Here is a 22,187-nt window from a genome sequence, read left to right as displayed (position 1 = left end):
GAAGAGCGTTACAATAATCGATACATGAAGACACAAATGCATGGACAAGAACCTCTGCAGTGTCGCTTGACAAAACTTGTCTGTTTTTCGCGATGTTCCTCAAATGATAAAAGGCGGTCTTTGTTATCTCTTTTACACGAGACTCGAAGGAGAGCACCATGTCGAACCACACGCCCACGTTTTTTACCTTGTTCCTGCAATTTATGACGCTGTCATCAATTCTCAAGATGAAATTTTGTACTGAAATTTTGTGGTCCAACGACCATCAACTCTGTCTTATGAGTATTAAGAAGCAGGAAATTAACCAATAACCAGCCCCTAATTGCAGACAGACAAGATTCTAGTTTAGACACTTCAGCCCAATTTCCAATGGTTAGAGGAACATAAAGCTGCAGGTCATCAGCGTAACAATGAAAGGTTACATTAAAAGAACGTAAAAGAACACCAAGAAGCAGCAGATACAGAGAAAACAGCAATCGTCCAAGTACAGAGCCCTGAGGGACCCCATGCCTCACTGCACAGGTCTCGGAGAGATCATTTTTAAAACTAACAGTCTGAGACCTCCTGCACAGGTAGGATCGCAGCCATGATAGCCAAAATGTTCAAGTCTATCCAATGAAATACAGTGATCCACAGTGTCAAAGGCAGCACTTAGATCCAGCAGTAATAAAGCTGAAGTGCGATCGTTCTCTGCATTTACCAGCAGATCGTTTGCTACTTTGATTGAAGCTGTTTCTGTGGACTGATTTGGTCTAAAAGCAGACTGAATTGGTTCAAACTGATTGTTAGTTGACAGATGCTCAATGAGCTGCTTAAATATCACTTTTTCAAAGACTTTAGACAAAAAACACAAATCTATAGTTTTCAAACATGTCAACATCCAGTCCAGGCTTTTTCAAGATCGGCACTACCACAGCTGATTTAAAACATTCAGGGAAGACTCCGGTCATCAATGAAGGTTAAAAGAAACAGAATGTAGGGTCCTAATACTGACCACAGTTCCTTTATAACCCAGGCTGGTAGAGGATCCAAAGATTGAACTGACAGAGAAATAACCTTGAAGTCAGAGAACAGTTTATCAGCACCAACAGGCAAAGCAGCTGAGTAGTCTGACGAACAGCTCGAGGAGGGAGTAATCTGATTCCTAAGTGTTTCAGCCCTGTCTCTGAAAAACATAAGAAAGTCACGAGCTGTCAAATTAGAACAGCAGAGAGTTGACTTACTCTCTGTAAGTTGTGACACTGTGTTGAATAAGAGTTTTGAGTTATGCTTATGACTCATGATGAGATTTGAGAAATAATTTGCTTTCGCTGCCGACATCGCTGATTGAAAAAAGACAACGAGTCTTTTCAAAGCTTGGAGAGATACTTCCAGTGACGCTCTGCTTTTCTACAATTTCTTCTCAAGTTCAAGAGCTCCTCATTTAGCCAAGGCATAAGGTTCCTTTTTTGACATTTTAACTTCTTTACAGGAGCAACAGAGTCCAGTAGTTCAAGAAGTGTATGACTAAGGTTCGCAGTCAAGGTGTCCACACATAACTCCTGGGTAAAAATGGGGTCCAACACACCAGGTAGATGTAATTTAACTTCAAGCAATGCTTGAATATATGACCAGGGGTTTATTCTCACAACACAGATGAATAATAAAGTCCCCCACTATAAGAATCCTTTCATAGTGAGCGATGAAACATGTCAAGAAGTCTCAGAATTCTGAAATAAACAAGTCATTATATTTATGTGGACAACAGATGACTATAATTAGAACCGTGGGACAGCTTAAAGTCAGGAGCTGGGACTCAAATGAGGTAAAAATACCAGGATTTTGTATTTGTTTGCATTTAAAACAGTCTTTCATGATAGAGGCTACCCCACCCCCTCTCCCAGACAACCTGGGAGAGCTGAAGAAACTGGCATCGGAGGGGCAAAGTTCCAGCAAGGGTGGCACTTCACCAACGCGCAGCCATGTCTCAGTTAGAAACATGACATCCAGCTTATGAGTACCAAAAAAGTCCCGAAGTGCATACGTTTTATTTGATACAGATCTTGCATTTAAGAGCGCTAATTAGACTCTCTGTCCATCCGTGGTAGCAGGTTGGATATGCAGTAATTGCAAGTTGTTTATATTTGCTCCACCTCCTGTTGGCATGGCGACCATTAAAACTGCGTCAGGTGAACAGAAAGAAGGCAGCACTGTTTGAGGCCAAATAGTCCTAAAAAGCCAGGGTCGCCAATGGTAAGGATCCGCCACATCCGAGGTCTGACCCGCACACGCTTCACAGAGCACGTGCCACGTACATGCCCACTTCTCCAGCGCTTCCATTTCAAAAGATTCCAGAGTGGATCACGGTGATGAAGTTCCTCCGGTACCGACGGCAGAGGGGGCGAGAGTCCTCCACATTGCTTGCTAACGCTGAGGAGCATCAGCAGTGAGTCACGGATGTTACGAAGCGTCTGTCGCTCATACACCAATAGGAAGTGGGTTTTTAAAACTAGCAGGGACACCACTAAGAACACAAAACGTAAACATTGCAGAACCGAGAGACTGCATGCCATTACACCCGGCCCCATCTTTCCTCAAAAGATCCAACAATAAATAAAATCAGACTAACGTCTGATTTGTGTGGGTTTCATGGTTTACCTATAGTCATGAGCTTTGGGTAGTGACCAAAAGAACGAGCGTCCTCCGAAGGGTGGCTGGCCTCGCCCTTAGAGATGAGGCGAGGAGTTCAGCCATCTTGGAGAGGCTCAGAGTAGAGCCGCTGCTCCTGCACATCGAAAGGACCTGGTTGAGGTGGTTGGGGCATCTGACAGGTATGCCTCCTGGGTGAGGTGTTCTGGGCATGTCGTGCTGGGAGGAGGCCCCGGGGCAGACCCAGGACACGCTAGAGAGATTATATCTCTTGGCTGGCCTGGGAACGCCTTGGTGCTCCCTCAAACAACCTGGAGGTGGTGGCCCAGGGAGAGGGAGGTCTTGGATTCTCTGCTTAGGCTGCTGCCCCGCGACCTGGCCCTGGATAAGTGGAAGAAAATGATGGATAATCACCTATCAGATAAAGACTCCCAAAACTTATAACAGATAGCTGGTGTTTAGAATACAGATGAATAAATATTAAACAAACAGATAATTTAATCATTTCTGGAGCATAGTGGGCATCAGTCTTCTGTATCTATGAACATGATCGTGGTGAAAATGGTCCCTTTCCTCCTTAAATATGAGCGAAAAATAACTTCCCATCTACAAAATACTCAGTTTTCATGTTTGTAGATTTTATAATATGGAAGTGGTGACAGTGTAAAGGAAGCCTACCCCTCTGATTTTCAGCACAAAATCAGAGGCCTGGAAAATCAGTTTTCAGTGGCCTGGATAAAATTTTCTGCTGACAGTCACAGTAATGTCCACATTCTAAGGATGCCCATGTGATCTGAATTGATTTATTTTGTTTTGCACCTCAATTTTACACTGTCATAATTTATCTATTATAGATCATCAGTCATTTAATTTAACTGCACTGTCCAAATCAAACAACCGAGCAATGCCCGGCTTAGTAGCTCCTATGTCTTTCTATTCTTTTTATTTCCCACTTGTGGGACTAATAAAGGTGTCACGGTGGTGGAATGGACTCAGGCGCAGACTGAGAAAGCACGGTTCAACAATACTTTATTAATCACACTGGTGCGATATGTACACGTGAAGGGGGGGAAACACCAGGGTCCCGGGGATCAATAGGCTGGGGAAACACACTTCTTCGCACTTGCTCCGCTCCTTGTCCAAACAATCTCCACACAAGCAGCCCACTCACACTCACGGGGTCCAGGGGTCACAAAAGGGCTGATCCAGGTAAACCTATTAACACAGACGAGGGTAAGTCGGAGGCAAGCACGGGAACAACAGAATCGCAATGAAGCCAGGCAATACTAACGAGAGTTACTCAATATTCCAGCGACGAGTAGCTCAGACCCCTGCCTTAAGAAGAGCTGCAAGTCACCGGAGATCAGCTGCAGGTGCGTGGGCTAAGGGTGGGAGCCCAATCAGAGCTCCGCCCAGGCAGACAGGTAGGAGAGAGAGAGAGAGCAAGGGGAGCAGAGAGAGTAAAACAACAAACACTTGTGGCCACACTGGGCTGGCCTATCTTATCTTATCTAATTCATTCTATATGCTTCTATGAAAAAGACTACTGTTACATTTGTTGTACATAAATGCACAATGACAGTAAAGAATCTATCTGTCAATGTATCTCTATCTATCTATCTATCTATCTATCTATCTATCTATCTATCTATCTATCTATCTATCTATCTATCTATCTATCTATCTATCTATCTATCTATCACGAGACTGGGCGAGTGGCGATTGGAGCCACTCGCCCAGCAGATCTCAGGAAGAACATCCGAGATCTCTGTCCAGAAGAGTGCAGTCCTAGGAACAATTAAGATACTGCACAGGACCCTCAGGCTCCCAGGCCTCTGGTAGAGGTGGTCTACCTGGAATGGTGATGGCACCAGAAATTTAAAGCTGGCTCTCTTACAAGACAACAGGGACATAAATCTGGTGCTATAAAATGCACTCTAGCCCCTTTCTCTAACTCTTCAGGCTTGACCGGAGGCCAGTAGGTGGTTGCCATGGTAATGAGAGTGTTGCCTTCAAAAGTGTCATCTTTATACAAGGAGCTGCCTGTCTTTGGACATGTCCCTGAAAAGGATAAACAGAAAAGAATGGATGGAAGGATGGATGGATGGATTTATTATCCCTCTCAAATATGAATCAAACAAAAGGTGAGTAAGAATGATTATATATATGTTTTTCTTGTGGTGGTTACCTGTGCAGATGTATACCCAGGGTGAACTCAGGTCACCTCACACAATCCAACCTGAGGAAAAAAAGTTCGATTAAAGATGAATGAATTAAATGTGAATTCAAATGAATGTTTTTTTTCCTATCAACATGATGCAAATAAGCAAATAAGCAACTGCTGTAACATAACAACGCATGTCCAAAACTATTATGTGTTGTTTGTTTAGATTGCAGTGAATCAGTGTATTTGTATGGAATAGATTTGTGTAATGTGTAATACCGGTTTGCACTACAGAAGAGTAATAATGTGTACTTTATTGATCCCCGTGGGGAAAATTCCTCTCTGCATTTAACCCATTCACTCAGTGAAGCAGTGGGCAGCCACTGGGCACCCGGGAAGCAGTGTGTAGGGGTACCATTCAGTGGATTCAAACCCCCAACCTTCCGATCATGGGGCCACCACTCTACCTACTGAGCTGTAGTAACGAGTGCTATGGTGTGATAACACAAGACCCAATGAGATCCAAAGAGAAATACTCGTACTGTACTAGATTCTAACCACTAGTTGTGTGTAGGATGTAACGTAATGTGTGGTATATAAAAAGCATTTAAGCATGGAAGAAAGTGCTTGTGTTAATGGGTGAATGAGGCACGCTTTATAAAGTGCTTTGAGTGGTCCAGGAGAGAAGAAAAGTGCTATATAAGCATCAGTCCATTTACCTTTTACCGACTTTTTCAGAATGGAAACTCAAATTCTGTACAATCACACACTATCTCCAAACATCAAATCTGCCATCATTAGTCTACTTCTTGAAACAGAAAAGGTCCTACACTCACATCCAACTAGCGCCCAGTCTCGCTCTTAAACGTAGACATTAAAATAAAAGACCTCACCAGAAGATTAGAAACAATCACTCCAATCATAATGCACACTGACCTAAACAGGTTTTTATCAAGGGTAGACACTCAGCCATTAATGCATGCAGACTAATTAATGTAATAGATTATCACGCCATCAACAAATTAGAAACCACAGTTGTATCTTTAGAGGCAGAGAAAGCATTTGAATGGGCAAAATGGAATTTCTACAGTTCTAAACAAATTTGGTTTGGTTCATTATTCTTAAATTGTATCAAAATACTTTACAGAGCCCCAAATGCACGTGTAGATCAAGATCTGTGGGCTGTAGGAATGGGTCAGGTTGCACATCCTCCACCCTGCCTCCTCTTTCGTGCTTGGTTGGAATGAGCACAACCACAGTCCTCTACAGTTTCATGTCCTCAAAAAAAACAATTTGATGAACTTATTTGTCTCTCCACCACACTGACAAATTCAGTTAGTTAGCTGGGAGTGGTCGGCATTGGTCAAGTCTCCCTGTGTGCTATGTAGGTGGCTGTGGGTGGTCTCAGGGGTTATGGGGGGTCTTGTGGCTTTCTGGGGGCTGGAGGGGCTGTGGCTGTCACATTGGGGTATCTGTGTGTTTTCCTTGGTTGGTGCTGGTGGGCAGCTGGGGTGCGTGCTACCTTGCAGTCTTGGGATAACAAAAGTAAAGATACAATCCAATTCAGTTCACTTGCCAGAAAAAACTGCAATTTCGGCGTGGCGTGGCAGCGCAATGGATGCATAGTCACTGAGCTCTGTTTCAACTGATCTAAATTATGGCCTCCAGACTCGAAAGTAATAACGTCAGCTCTTTTAATAAGGTATGAAAAAGGGAAAATCTAAAAGAGGACAGAAAAATACTAACCAGTCGAAGATTGAGGAGGCAAAGATCCAAAAAAGAATGGAACCACAAGTCAAGGAAGATGGTGGCTGCTTGCCACTCAGCCACGAGCCAGCGTTGTCTGAGTCTGGAGGAGATAACATTATCCTCCGGGAGATCGCAAAAGTGTCCAAGGAGCTTAGCAGCTTTAAAGACAAAGTCCAAGAATCAAGGGCGTAGATTTGGGATAGACGGAAGGGACGTGTCCCCACCAATGTTCAGCGATTATTGAATTGTCCCCACCAATAATTTGATCTCTTCGAATAAAGAAAAACAAACCCGATAGAAAGAAGAAAAAAAACAATCTGTCAACGTCTCATTCACCCAGCGGTGCAGAAAGAGTTAAATTACGTTCTCTACTGGAGTCCTACATCATGTGACAAATATGGCCAATGTGATTGGCTGAGCCTTTCAGGGAGCTCTGTTTAGTTTTAGCAGCAGCAAACCTGCGCTGCAAGAAGGAGGGGAGGACGGCAGCAAAAAGGAAGAACCTGGATATAAGAAAGTATTTTTCAAAGAAACCTGCAAGTCACTTAAAGCCAAATTAACTCATAAAATGTGTCCGTCATAATAACGTTACAGGCTATGCTAGGCTTTGGCCCACATCAGTCTAAAATTGTATGTAACCATGAATAACGTGTTTTGGAAACTAACTGCACAACAGGCAGCACTATTAGTTCTCTCAATCTCAGAGCAACATTTCTAATTTTGATTGAAGCTGTCAGAAAATGGCACCCTCGAGCAGGCCAGGATATTAGTTTACAGAGGCTGTTAAAATTATATGTCTAACGTTAAAATGTTGGAGACACAATAATTTCATCCTAATGGCACTGACATATTCTTAGGGTTCATTTTTGAGACAAAATGTCACGAGGTAGTCATGATTTTGCAAATATTCCACCTTGTAGTGCAGTTTACATAATTTTTTTTAAAAATGCACTCAGCCTACAAACAGTTGTTGTGTGGGACACCAGTAGCTGTAACAGTAGTTCATGTTTAGAATAGAAAATCTCAGCTCACTGACTTGATCGGGGCAATAGTGCCTAAACTGTTGCATAATTTTGCTGAGAGATCTGTAATCTTAGATGAGTAGTTTTATGGACAAAAACCACCAGGTCATTCAGTGTTCCCTTAGTGCTAATGTGTCAGAGATGTTGGTGTACTATAACTGAAGTCATGATGTTAAGTCCTTAAAGTCATATTATTTTATTGTCATGACTGTATTTGAAGCTATTTTTATTTTTGTATGATACCTGATTTATATGGAATATGGCTGAAGTAAACTAAAGCCTAAAATACTTAGTCAGTCATTTGTTTAATAGTAATTTAACATTATATAATTCACATATAAAACTATGAATTGTGATTTTAAATGGTTTAAAAGCACGTAGAATGCACGTAGCACGTATGTAGGCAAGTATATTTCTCCTCTTTTTATTAAGAAGCAAAAACAAAAAGGAAAAAAAAAAAGAAACAGGGCAGAGTTCGGTGGTTGAATCATCCGTCCCCACCAATGCCAAAACCAAATCTACACCCTTGCCAAGAATCATTGTTGGGACTCAAGGAGGACATTGGCAAAAAGCTGGCAGACGAGTTGGCAGTGTTTAAACAGGAACTAAACCAAAAGCTACTCGAATGTGCAGCCACACAGCAGTCACAGGGTAAGGCCATTGCGGCGGCAGAGGGACGTATAGCCGAGATAGAGGAGAGTGGAATGGTGACGAAAGAGGCCCTACTTGGTTTATTGAAAGTACAACGCAAGCGTCGAGAAAAGGTTATTGACTTGGAGAGCAGATCCAGGAGGAACAATATTCGAATTTACGGCGTACCCAAGGACTCAGAGGGCGAGTCAATAATTGCCTTCGTACAAGATCTGCTTCAGAAAGAACTGCCTCTACCCGAAGGTATGCCCCTCCAGATCCAGCGAGCGCATAGAGCCCTGTCACGTAAGCCTGGGCCAGACGCGACACCGAGATCTATAATCATCAACTTCCTTCAGTTTGATGTAAAAGAGATGGTCCTTAGGCTTGCCTGGAAGAAAAAAGTGTTGCTGGGAAACAAGCAGATTTTCTTCGACCATGACTACGCCTATGAAGTCATGGAGAAACGCAAATCTTACATGGGAATAAAAAAGGCACTAAAAGAGAGGAACATTCGGTTCCAAATGCCCTTCGTGTGGATCCGTATCTACTGGAGCACCGGTCCGCGGTCTTACGAAGACGCAGCGGAGGAACTGAGAGCACGGGGCATAGAGGTGGTCCCCACACGCGCAAACTTGGGACCCAGCACCGAAGAGAAAGTATGTAACGCATTTTCATGGCACGGAGTGGATATGGAGAGGGACAGAGGGCCACGAATGGAAACTCGAGTCCGACGCAAACTGCGGGAATATAGAAGAGACTACTAAATATGAATGACAAGGAGGATAGGAGCTACACTCACAGGCAAGCAGTCTAAATAAGAAGGTAATATGCTCTATTTGGTTTCATTGTGTCCAAGTCGGTATGTTGATAGTTCAGTTGATCAGATTTAAAAGTTACCATATATGTTGGACTCATCTAGTGTAAGTGGGATGTACCAGTTGGACAGTCGCCACAACACTAGGGAGAGCCCCCACCGTATGGTGGGTCCTTTCTCTCCTCTCTCCAACAGGGACCTAAAGGGGTCGAATGATCCTGAGTATATGGACGACTCTATATTGGTTCTATTGTTTTTGTGTACTTATCTTAGTTTTGTGTTAACAGTGGGGGCACAATGTTTTATTTCAGTGACATTTGGAATGCACATTCATGGTTCTGTCTGGCGTTATAATAAAGCCAAATGTTAAAGGTACTCTCACTTAATGTAAATGGACTCCAAAGCCCGACAAAGCAGGGAAAAATTCTTAGTAAACTGAAAAGAGAGGATATTGATGTGGCATTTCTACAAGAGACACATTTGGTGGGCCTTGAGCACGAGACACTTAGGAGACAAGGTTTCAAGCATGCTTATTACTCTTCAAATGGTTTACGACATACGAGAGGGGTGGTTATTTTAATATCAGGGACGGTCATTTTTGAACACTTTGCTACAATTAGGGATAGAGAAGGCAGATTTATCCTGGTACAGTATATTGATCACGTTCTATGATGTTTATATTCCTCCGGGTTCCACATTTGATTTCTATAGGCAAGTACTCAAGAAAGTAGTGACAGAGGCACAGGGATTACTTGTCTGTGGAGGAGACCTTAATATTACATGAACCTTCTGATAGAGGAGATGGGATTGGTGGATACTTGGAGGCATCTTAACGGCAAGGAACTATACTTACTATTCATCTCCACATGCAACTTATTCGAGAATCGACTACTTCCTCACTTTTGGTACTGATATGAACAGAATACATGAGTGCCATATTGGGCCAATAGACTTTTCTGATCACTGCCCTCTATATTTATCTTTAAACTCTACTCAAAGGAGAAAAATAACCAACTGGAAATTAAATTCTAGTATACTGAATGAACGGACATGTGAACAGTTGACAAAAGACATTGCTGAATACATGGAATTCAATGATAAAGATGAGTTACCCCCACCGATTTTGTGGGATGCGTGCAAAGCAGTGATGAGAGGAAAAGTTATTGCTATAACCTCCAATATTAAAAAATCCAAAGTTGCAAGATTCCAGAAGTTGAAGTCGGAACTATTACAATTAGAGGCCACACATAAAAATACTATTGATACTAAGACAAAATTAGAAATGGCAAAGAAGAGAAATCTAATTAATGAGATATACACTCATGACATCCAAACGAAATTAATGTTGACCAAACAAAGATATTATGAAGGGGGAGCTAAATATATGAAACAATTGGCATATAGATTAAAAAGCTGAAAATTTAAATAGTTAAAAGTTGAACAGTGACTTGGTTTTTGCATTATATGATTTATTTATTACATTTTATGTGGAGTGAATAAATAAAAGTATATTTACGGTGGCCCCTAGAGACAAAGCACGTACAAACTGCAAAGCACGTAAAAACTCAAAACATGTACAAAAGACAGCAGAAGTGCTCCAGGATGCTAGGGGGCAGTGTTGAGCTTTTGTTACCTAGTGGCTACACAAGCCAGGAAGTACCAACGACCGGATTTAGCGTGTGGTAGTAACAGGTAAATGAACATGTTTTTTAAATTATTTGAATATATATGAGTGCTTGTGTATAAATACACAGACAATACACATATGCTTTCATGCTTTCAATTGTGTAATTTAAGTGATCTAGTAGCTCTGTTTTGGAAGTTCAGTTCAGGCTAGAAATGTGTTTTGGAGTTTGTACGTGCTTTGTCTCTAGGGGCCACCGCATATATAAATATAAACATATATAAATAAAACCACTTTTTTTTTTACATTAGTAATTCCTTTTGTGCATAATTTCATATTATTGTTAATAATAAATTAATTAAAGAAACAAAACAACCTGAAGAGCCAGTTCGGAGCCGAAAGAGCCGGCTCTCTAAAAAGAGCCGGAAATCCCATCACTACAGGGCACAGGCGTCTGAGCGGAAGAAACAGAGGAGGGGCCTGAAGGGTAAGTCACGAGTGATGAACGGCAGCATGGAGGCCTTCCAAGAGCTAGCCGGGTCCCATAAAAAAGTGAGCGACGCTCCCGCACCGAATCCGCTGAGTCCGTACTGTGGTCGGTTCGTACTGTGACGGGTGCCGGGGCAAGCCGTGTGGTGTTTGTAGGAAAAAGGACCCAATATGCAGGAAACGGCTAGATGCAAGTGAGCGTTTATTTACAATGGGTGAAATATAACAGAAAAAAGGGTGGTGAGGATTGCACAAAGACACGAACCTAAACAAGCTGGAACACGCAACATGGAGAGGAAAACAAGATGAGAACAGAGAGACACGGAGAAACACCAACTAATGCAGACAAACCGACGAGGAGCAGAGGTAGACGCACACTATAAATACACACACACACAAGATAATCAGGAAATGACACACATCAGGAAATGAGACACAGCTGAACCTAATGACAGGGAGACAAACAGAATACGCTGAAGACACACATGGATCTACAAGTAAAGCAGGAAGTTGCCAGAGTAATTAACAGAATACAAAATCAGAATAACCCAGAAAATAATAACAACAAACTCAAGATGCTGGGTCAGCAACCCAGGACCATGACACTAGACCATGTTTACTCCAAAGTCAAGCATGCATATAGATCCATACCCCTCCCCCACCTCGACCAGTCCGACCACCTCTCCCTCCCACTCTCCCCAGCCTACACCCCCCTCAGACGTGTGACTGTGGACAAAAGCATTCAGGTTTTCCCAAACCAAAAACCCTCACAGTCCTCAAAGCCCCCGATGCAGCCTCCAGGTCAGGTGACAGAGCTCTGTACAGGGCTGCTCGAGCTGACCTGAAAAGGGGAATTAAAAAAGCCAAGACAGACAACAAAAGAATCATCGAGTCCCAGCTGTCCAGCAACAACACACGGGAGGTGTGGCAGGGAGTACAAGACATCATCAACCACAGAGGCAGCACTGTGAAAACAGAAAACCTGAGAGCGCATTTGGCAGAGGAAAACATCTTCTTCGCCCACTTTGAGACACCACAACAGCAACATTCATCTGCTTCAGTTAAACCCATGAAGGCGGCCGATCCAGACGGAGTACCTGGCAAGGTGCTAAGAGCATCTGCCCACCAGCTCACCCTCATCTTCACCAGAATCTTCAGCCTCTCACTGGATCAGGCAGCCATCCCATCCTGTCTAAAATCAGCCACAATAATCCCAGTGCCGAAGAAGTCTCCCATCTCCAGCCTGAACGATTACCGCCCTGTGGCCCTCACCAATGTTCCCTCTAATGTTTCATGTGTGTGAGCGAACACACAAACTCCCTGAGCGATCCCACTGTGAGCGACATCAGACGTGTGCACTGTGGTCACGCCAGCATCGAATCCATCCAAGTTACATGTTTATTAAAATAATCAAATTACAGCATTTACATTTCTGTTAGACTACTTTTAATTAACTGCTTTAGCCCACTTACAATGAAAATTTAAAAAAATCTTGTTCATGTCCTGTGTAGCATGTTAACACTATTGGAAGGAAAAATAACTTGAACTCCAATTTTGAAAACACAACTTTCTGTTTTTTTGCTCTGACTTGTATTATGAGTCTGTGGTCTGGGAGAGAGTCTGTAACTCTGTCTGCAAAATACAGGCTATAATGACCAATGTTGGGCAGTTAATTATATAGTTAGTTAAAAGTAACTGAGTTTTGCAAAGAACAAAGGTTTTTGCAGCTGTTTACCTAAAAATGCAGCCAATGCGTTTTTTTAAATAAACATTTCAAACTATTTACAGAACAATCAGCTGTTCTGCATCAAATCTGATGCCACACAAATTATTTGTGCCGCTCCAAAAAATAATTTCTGTCCACTATGAGATGAAGGAGAACAACAGCCTGATACCTGCAGGCCTGACAGCAGCAGATGTATCACTGCTGTAACACTCAGCAGTCGCCTCATTGTTCTGACACACACAACAAAACTATTGACTACACTACACACTAACTACACACTAACTACACAAGATTTGTGCTAAACGTCGCAAATCTCTCACATCTCAAACACCACCGTCACTCCTAAAACTTCCCCCCGTCCCTAAACAACTAAATGCCATGTTTTGATTGGTCGACATGGTGCATTTTTCCACCAATAGGAAAGGCTGTAGGTTTTTTGGTGTTGTTTTTGCTCACAGGCTTTCGAGCGTTTTCCTTATAAAACGCCGTTTTTACCGTTTCTTCCCGCAGTAAATATAAACAACGACAGTATTCAGGAAGAAAACCAAACATTGCAGATATTTTATCATAACTCTGGTTTTACGTGGCCGATCAACACAATTTAAAAACTGGTATAAAGTCCACACTTTTCCCGTCAGTTGTTCGTCTGTCCTGCTCACATCTCCAATGGTTGTACACGTTGTCATTAACGTGGCTTCACTCCACATCAGCCGCTTTGCTAAAACACCGGTGTCGGCACATAAGGACGCTGTCATAGCCTGTCAACGTTGATTAGCTGCGTATATACGAATGTGAATCACATCATTGGCTGGACTGTGGGATAAGGTGGCATGTTCTGATCCCATACGGGAGCAGCCAGTCACTCACTGACTAACACTGCAAAACAGAATTGTTAAAGTTTTCATTTTAATTTCAATTCAGGTTAGATTTTTTTTGTATGCAACCCAGATTTTCTGTGCGCAGAGACGTGCCAGCAGTGCACAATTGCGCACGCGCGCAGCTTAGAGGGAACATTGGCCCTCATGCCGGTAATCATGAAATGCTTTGAGAGACTAGTCCTCCAGCACATCAAGGACTACCTGCCCCCAGAATTTGACCCCTACCAGTTTGCATATTGCGCAAACAGATCCACAGAAGATGTCATGGTGATAGCCCTCCACGGTGTGCTGAGTCACCTAGAACAGCGGCAGAGCTACATCCGAATGCTCTTTGTGGACTACTGCTCAGCTTTCAATACAATCATCCCGGACATCCTCATCACAAAACTGGTCACTCTTGGCCTTGCTCCTCACATGTGCCTGGATAAAGGACTTTCTCACAAAGACCCCAGACTGTGAGACTCCGCCCTCATCTCTCCTCCACTCGCACACTGAGCACCAGCTCCCCACAGGGCTGTGTGCTGAGCCGGACTCATCCCAAAGAGAGACGAGGCAGCCTACAGAGAGGAAGTCCTGAAGCTGGCAGCATGGTGTTCAGAAAACAACCTGGCGCTGAACACTAAGAAAACCAAAGAGGTTTTTGTCGACTTCAGGAGGCACAGCACTGACTTAGACTCCTTTACATCAACGGGGAGTGTGTGGAGAGGGTCCACACCATCCGGTTCCTTGGTGTCCTCATCTCTGCTGACATCTCCTGGACAGACAACATCTCAGCATATGTCAAGAAGGCCCAACAGCGGCTGCACTTCCTGATGGTCCTGAGGAAGTACAAGCTGGACTCCAACCTGCTGCTGACCTTCTACCGCTCGTCTATTGAGAGCCTGCTAACCTACTGCATCACAGGTACGACAACTGCACTAAGACGGACAGAGTGAGGCTTCAGAGTGTAGTCAAGGCAGCACCGAAGATCAACGGCTGCCCTCTCCCCTCCCTGATGGACATTTATTCCTCCCGTTGCCTCAGCAGAGCAGCAAAACATCATCAAAGATAGCTCCCACCCTGGTTTCAACATGTTCAATCTGCTTCCCTCAGGGAAGGTGCATCAGCACAAAGATCCACAGACTCAAGAACAGTTTCCTCCCAGAGACCATGACCACCATGAAGTCACACACGCACCGATAACACAGTCCCATGTATTTATTTACATTTTTTATTTATTTATTTATTTTTTACACCAGATTGTGTATAGTATATAGTGTATATATAGTGTAGAATCCCTCTTTGACAGTTGTCAGAGAACACTACAAAACAGTGTTCGGAAAATTCTGCATGCAGTTTTTTTAATGCTATGTTGTTGAGATAAAAATATCTAACTTCTACAGTATCAGTGAAATGAAAGAGCAGCTGACTAATATAAATGCTGATGCTGATAGTTGTTTTAATAAGACACAGGCTGAATATCAGATCTCAGTGCAACAAGGACTGAGTGACAATCAGATCAGTCAGATAGTGTAAGTTGTTTTTCACCATTGGTATAGCTCAGGGGTCGGCAACCTGCGGCTCCGGAGCCGCATGCGGCTCTTTAGTCCTTATAGTGTGGCTCCGCGTGGTTTGGGAAAATAAATTAGAAGTATTTAGCTGAAGTTTAATTTATTTATGTTAGTTCTTTTTTTAACTTGTAGTTCTAAATTGGAAGATTATTGTGATATTGAAATATAAAAATACAATTATATTCTATTATTTTTTCATCGCTCAAAATAAGCATCACACTGGCGGAAGCCGGTGTACGAAACGCCATGCGTTTATCGAGACTTTCAACCCCAGGTAGGCCAGTTATGGATCTTCTGATCCACATTGTGTCAGCAGCTGTTCTCCTCCATGAACTATGGTAACAACAAACAGCGCTGACGCCTCACAGATGACAGCTTACAGTCCTGTAGAGATGAGGTGACTTCGTACAGCCCCGATCTGCAGACGCTGTGCGCAGAGGTTCAGGAGCAGAAGTCCCATTGTAAACATATCACGGCAGACCCGACGATGTTTGCATGAACACGCTTTACAGCTTCTCTTTATTGACCACTTTTCACACACGTTTGCTGTACGCACACAGCCGGCTGTAGCTTTGCAGCTCACAGCCCGACACACACCAACACAACAGCACAGACGTTAAGGCGGCGATTGCGGGTGCCGCTCAGGTGCGTCGCCTCCCCTGCAGCGGCGCTGCAGACCACGCCCCGCCACACACATTAACCAGGTAAAATACATATTTAGGCAGAATTTTGCAAATATCTATTTTACTTTTTTTTTTTTTTTTTAGCAGCATAGTGCTTTTTTCCAATTATTTTTTTAAAAGTCAGGTCAAGGCTCCAAAAGCCCAAAGGCGATATAAGGGTGGCGGCTCACAACAGTTTTTGTTTGCTGGATCATTTTAGGTCAGCTGGGTGTCTTTCCTTTTGTTATATTTCTTTAAGAGTTCAAAATGTGCTAATTACATAAATAAAATGTAACTTTCTCTGTAGCACTTCATGGATTTCATAAGCAACACACCTTAGTTGTTCACACAAAGCATAAAGGTAAAAAACAATATATACAGTGTTATCTTCATTTTAGATGTCAAAAAGTATTTGCGGCTCCCAGTGTTTGCTTTTGCGTGAAAACTGGGTCCAAATGGCTCTTTGGGTGTTAAAGGTTGCTGACCCCTGGTATAGCACAAAGCAACCTGTAACAGGACTGAATACAGTCTGCGCCTATTCTTCAAAAATTATACATTCAATGAATCAAAAAAGGGCTTTATTCTCATAGCTTCTTCCTCTTCTGTTATATTTAAATGCCTTCTTTCCTTAGGACTCTGTATTTGCCACTAGATGGCAGCACTCCTCCACAGCAACATAGCGAGTGAACGTTTTTAGTCTTACACAATATTTGAGCCCTGTGGCCAAGAGAACAGATGCTGCTAAATGTTTCTTGGCATCACTGCGTATTACACAGAGGACATTGAATTACAAATAAATACTCCATGCTCACAAAACTATGTGACTTGAAAACAGTAGTCTCAAAGTGGTTTTGTCAAAATTCTACAATTGTACTGGGTCACTTTCTGTCCTGGGGAGTTCTGTTGGTGTACTCTTGTGTAGTGTGCAGTGGAAGACACACAGTATGATCAGTCTGAGCAACCAAGTTTGATGTCCCACCCAGTATTCCCTTTGTGCAGGATGACTAAAGAAGGATAGTTATGACAATTACATCAGTGTGAACATGGTAATCTTTGAGCTCAGAATTGAATTCTTATTTGTCTTTGTTAAAGCATCTGCTTCTCATGCTGCAAAATTTTCATTCATCTTGATTCAATTTTTTGGATGCGTGGATATCTCTTCAGCATACACACATATCACTGTTCATCCAGCAAGCTGACAGGAGACATGTCAGCAGGCCTGGCAAGCCTGCTGACATGGCAAGCTGCCAGGCCTGGTGTTTAAATAGAGACGTGCAGTATCCACAGAAATGTCAGAATCTCAACTATCTCAAAAAAAATTTCTATGAACACAAAACACAGACAAAACAACAAAAAGCAGGTAAACAAACGCAACAAAATGAAGTAAACAAGAAGGGTGCATTCATTTCTTCGCCGTTATACATGGACAAGGATATCTCTGTTGAGAGCAAAATATTCATCATGTTCCATCCAAAACTAAATGACCATGCAGCAACAGAAGACCAAAATGATGCATCAGGTTTGAAAAACGTTATCATGAATTCTGCCTGCATTTCTTGAAACACTCCGTCTTCCAGTGTGCTTTGAGAGGTTTACGCACAAGAGGCACTACAATCCAGTCGGCTGCTGTGGATAATGTTGTTGGTCATTTTTCTAACACAACTTAAGTATTATCATCTTATCAGCTTCTTCAACTTGATGTTATTCAATTACATTTAATTCAATTCAATTCAATTTTATTTATACAGCGCCAAATCACAACAACAGTCGCCTCAAGATGGTTTATATTGTACAGTAGATCGTACAATAATACATACAGAGAAAAACCCAAAAATCATATGACCCCCTGTGAGCAAGCACTTTGGCGACAGTGGGAAGGAAAAACTCCCTTTTAACAGGAAGAAACCTCCGGCAGAAGCAGGCTCAGGGAGGGGCGGGGCCATCTGCTGTGATTGGTTGGGGTGAGAGAAGGAAGACAGGATAAAGACATGCTGTGGAAGAGAGACAGAGGTTAATAACAGATATGATTCAGTGCAGAGAGGTCTGTTAACACATAGTGAGTGAGAAAGGTGACTGGAAAGGAAAAACTCAATGCATCATGGGAATCCCCCGGCAGCCTACGTCTATTGCAGCATAACTAAGGGAGGATTCATCCTGCCCTAACTACACATTTAATCTAATAAGACCAAAACAAAACCCTGTAATGACAGCAGTGCATATGTGCAACTGCAGTTCTACAGGGTGGGCCATTTATATGGATAAAGATGTTGGCCATCTTGGATATAACTTTTGTTTTTTCAATAGGAAGAGGGCCGTATTTTGAATTCTGGATTTAACAGGAAGCCAATGAAGGGAAGCCAAAACAGGAGAAATCTGCTCTCTCTTTCTAGTCCCTGTCAGGACTCTTGCTGCAGCATTTTGGATTAACTGAAGGCTTTTCAGGGAGTTTTTAGGACTTCCTGATAATAATGAATTACAGTCGTCCAGCCTGGAAGTAATAAATGCATGAACTAGTTTTTCAGCGTCACTCTGAGACAGGATATTTCTAACTTTAGAGATGTTGCACAAATGGAAGAAAGCAGTCTTACATATTTGTTTAATATGTGCGTTGAAGGACATGTCCTGGTCAAAAATGACTCCAAGGTTCCTCACAGCGTTACTGGAGGCCAAGGTAATGCCATCCAGAGTAAGAGATAGGTTGATCATATTTAAGATCGAAGCATTAATTAATGGCAGGACTTCTTTGAGCAGTTTTGTAGGAATGGGGTCTAAAAGACACGTTGATGGTTTGGAGGAAGTAATTATTGAAGTTAACTCAGAAAGATCAATTGGAGAAAAAGAGTCTAACTTAACATCAATGGTACTAAGAGTAGCTGTAGATAATATTACATCTGTGGGATGATTACTGGTAATTTTTTCTCTAATGATAAACATTTTATTTGTGAAGAAGTTCATGAAGTCATTACTAGTTAACGTTAAAGGGATGGTTGGCTCAACAGAGCTCTGACTGTTTGTCAGCCTGGCTACAGTGCTGAAGAGAAACCTGGGGTTGTTCTTATTTTCTTCAATCAGTGATGAATAGTAAGATGTTCTGGCTTTGGGGAGGGCTTTCTTATAAAGCAGCAAACTATTTCTCCAGGCTAAATGACGATCCTCTAAATTTGTGACACGCCATTTCCTCTCCAGATTACGAGTCGTCTGCTTTAGGCTACATGTTTGAGAATTATACCACGGAGTCAGGTACTTCTGATTAGAGACCTTAGTTTTCACAGGAGCTACAGTATCCAGAGTCGTACGTAGTGAGGAGGTGAAATTATTAACAAGATGATCGACCTCTGTTGGGGTAGTGTTCAGATAGCTGCTCTGCTCTGTGTTGGTACAGGGCATTGAAGATGATAACAGTGGGTGGATTACATTCTTAAACTTAGTTACAGCTGTTATGATTCAGTGTTGTGGATATTTTTGTACTGTGTTTTTTGTCTGCCACACCAGAGGGTGGCATAGTTTGTGTCCTGTGTTATTGCTGCTATGTGACTTCCAGGTGGAGGCTGACCATTGGTGGAGGACTGGGAGAGGCGACTATAAATGAGGACCCTTCTCAATCGGCACGCCCCCTGCCTACTTCCTGTTCCCAACGAACTGTGCATGTGGCTGTGTGTGAATCTGTATTCTGGAAGCTTTTGCTGTGTTGTAAATAGTTTGTTGTAAATAGATGTACAGGGTGGGCCATTTATATGGATACACTGTAATAAAATGGGAATGGTTGGTGATATTAAAGTCCTGTTTGTGGCACATTAGTATATGTGAGGGGGCAAACTCCTCAAGATGGGTGGTGACCATGGTGGCCATTTAGAAGTCGGCCATCTTGGACACAACTTTTGTTTTTTCAATAGGAAGAGGGCCATGTGACACGTCAAACTTATTGGTAATGTCACAAGAAAAACAATGGTGTGCTTGGTTTCAACGTAACTTTATTCTTTCATGAGTTATTTACAAGTTTCTCTTTGTTCACCGCCATTGACATGTCGAAGAGGTTAACACGTGAGGAGCGGATTGAAATTGTGTTTCATCTTGACAAAGAAAGCCTGCTCTAGATATGACTCTAGCTAATCAGTGCATCCCTGTGCAGAGGTGAGTCCTGACCTGATAGGTGTTCTCATGGGTATCCGTATGACTCATGGCTGTTATAACTATTAGAAACTGGATTCACAATAATATTTCTAACAGACCATTTCTAACTGAGCAGCATTGTTTCCTTAGTCACACTGTTACTCTGAGAAATTTCAGAATGGACTGCTGGACCATAGTGCATCAAGCTGTGAAACACTTTGTGGAATAGCTGGACACAAACTGCACTGGATTAGTAATAACGTTTTGTTCATTTGAGTTTCACAACCTTAGTACAAATCATATGTCAAATCAACCACACACACACACACACACACACACACACACACACACACACACACACACACACACACACACACACACACAATACGACATCTGTTGAAATAATCATGGGGATTAATCTTGCTGTTTTACATCTTTATTTATTAGATATTCATTGTGTTGTTGTGCATAGCGAGTGTTCAGCTGTTCTTTTATTTTGAAACTATAAGTGTCATAAGCAAAGCTCTCCCTTTATAAGTCAGAAAAAGACCTTTTAAACTGTTGCTGTTCAGTTCTCCAGCAAACAGGGACCTCACCAAACTGCTGTTATTAAAGACTCCCCACATCTGTTGCTTCTCTGGGACTGAGTTAGAACAGAAAATCAGAAAAACTGATTTAAGAAGTTCTAAAATTTGACAATTTTAGCTGAAAAAACTGAGGCAGCAGTCTTCCACCTCAAGTCATTATTGTTTGTGTTGTCATGTTGTTTATCGTCTTTAATTTGTGTTTATATACATGACACACACGTGTGAAGGTTCACTACTGTTCCAGGTTTCCTGCATCTGTGGGTTTTTGAGACTTCTGCATCATCACTTTGATTTTTTCCCCCTCAACAAACCAAAATAAATTACGCAATAGATTTTTAAGGAAGGCAGCACGGTAGTTAGCGCTGTTGCCTCACAGCAAGACTTCAATTCCGCCATCAGGCCATCTGAGTGCAGTTTGCGTGGGTTCCCTCCGTACTCCAAAGACATGCAGTTTGTGGGGATAGGCTAACTGATTAATCTAAATTGCCCATAGGTGTGGATGTGGGAGTGAACCTGAACGCAAATGGTTGTCTGTGGCTGTATCCCAATTCAGGGTCTGCAGTGCTACTGATCCAAAATACTCAAAGCTTCATAGAACTGAAACAAACATTTATTTTAGCTCCATTCTGCTGCTGATACATACTTTAGGTTTCTGAACATTAAACTTGTTGCTGCCTTTCATAGTGTGTAACTTGAAGGCCCTGAGTACTTTCTCCCACACTGAAAACACTGGATGATCACATTATTTGAACATTACCTAATAAGACTGATTCAGGACAGACAGTTATGTTAAACTTTCCTAGCAGTCCTTCACAAACAGGGAACAGTCTGTCTATTCTCTCCATCTGTCAGCTGCTGCTGGCTCTTCCTCCTCCTCTTCCTCACACACTGCTGAGTTTGTCCTGGTGGATCATCAGGGGTGCAAAGCCTCACAGATGATGTGCAGCAGTGGGTCCCTCAGTCTGTCCTCACTCTGGACACTTGCAGTCGTCACACATGGACATCAAATGTGTGATAAGCTGCAGGATTCAAACACACGTGTAACTTATAAACACATGTTCATACTTTTATTCCACAATCAGAGAGAAAGAAACAGAGAGAGAGTGCAGGACAGACAGACAGGTGACAGTCTCAGGTGTACACACTGCTACACAACAGCACCAGAGAAGGAGGATTTAGTGTTTGTGTTATTACGAGTGCTAAACAAGAAGAGTTCCCAGATGGTCCAGTGGACACATGTGTGACTGCTGTGATTAAAGCATCTTTCTTTCAGCTTAACGAGTGAACCGTCAGCTCGTTCAAACACACGTTAAAGTCCGTTTGGCTCGACACCACCGAGCAGAGGCAGCAATATAACATAGCTAACATTAACAGTGCAGTGAATCCTGCTTGTGCCGTGATATTCAGGACTGCAAACCGAGCAGCATCACTGACTTTCAGCTTGTTGTGTTTGTGGATATATGACTGACTTTAATTATCCATAAAATCATCACATTCTCTGTAAGATTAAGGTCGACTATTGAACGGCGTATATTTTAAAGTAAAGGCTTT

The sequence above is a fragment of the Perissodus microlepis genome, chromosome 4 (genome assembly GCF_051167445.1).
Source record: "Perissodus microlepis isolate ML-2025 ecotype Zambia chromosome 4, ASM5116744v1, whole genome shotgun sequence".
In the NCBI taxonomy this organism is placed as follows: domain Eukaryota; kingdom Metazoa; phylum Chordata; class Actinopteri; order Cichliformes; family Cichlidae; genus Perissodus; species Perissodus microlepis.
This window is presented reverse-complemented; position numbering follows the sequence as displayed.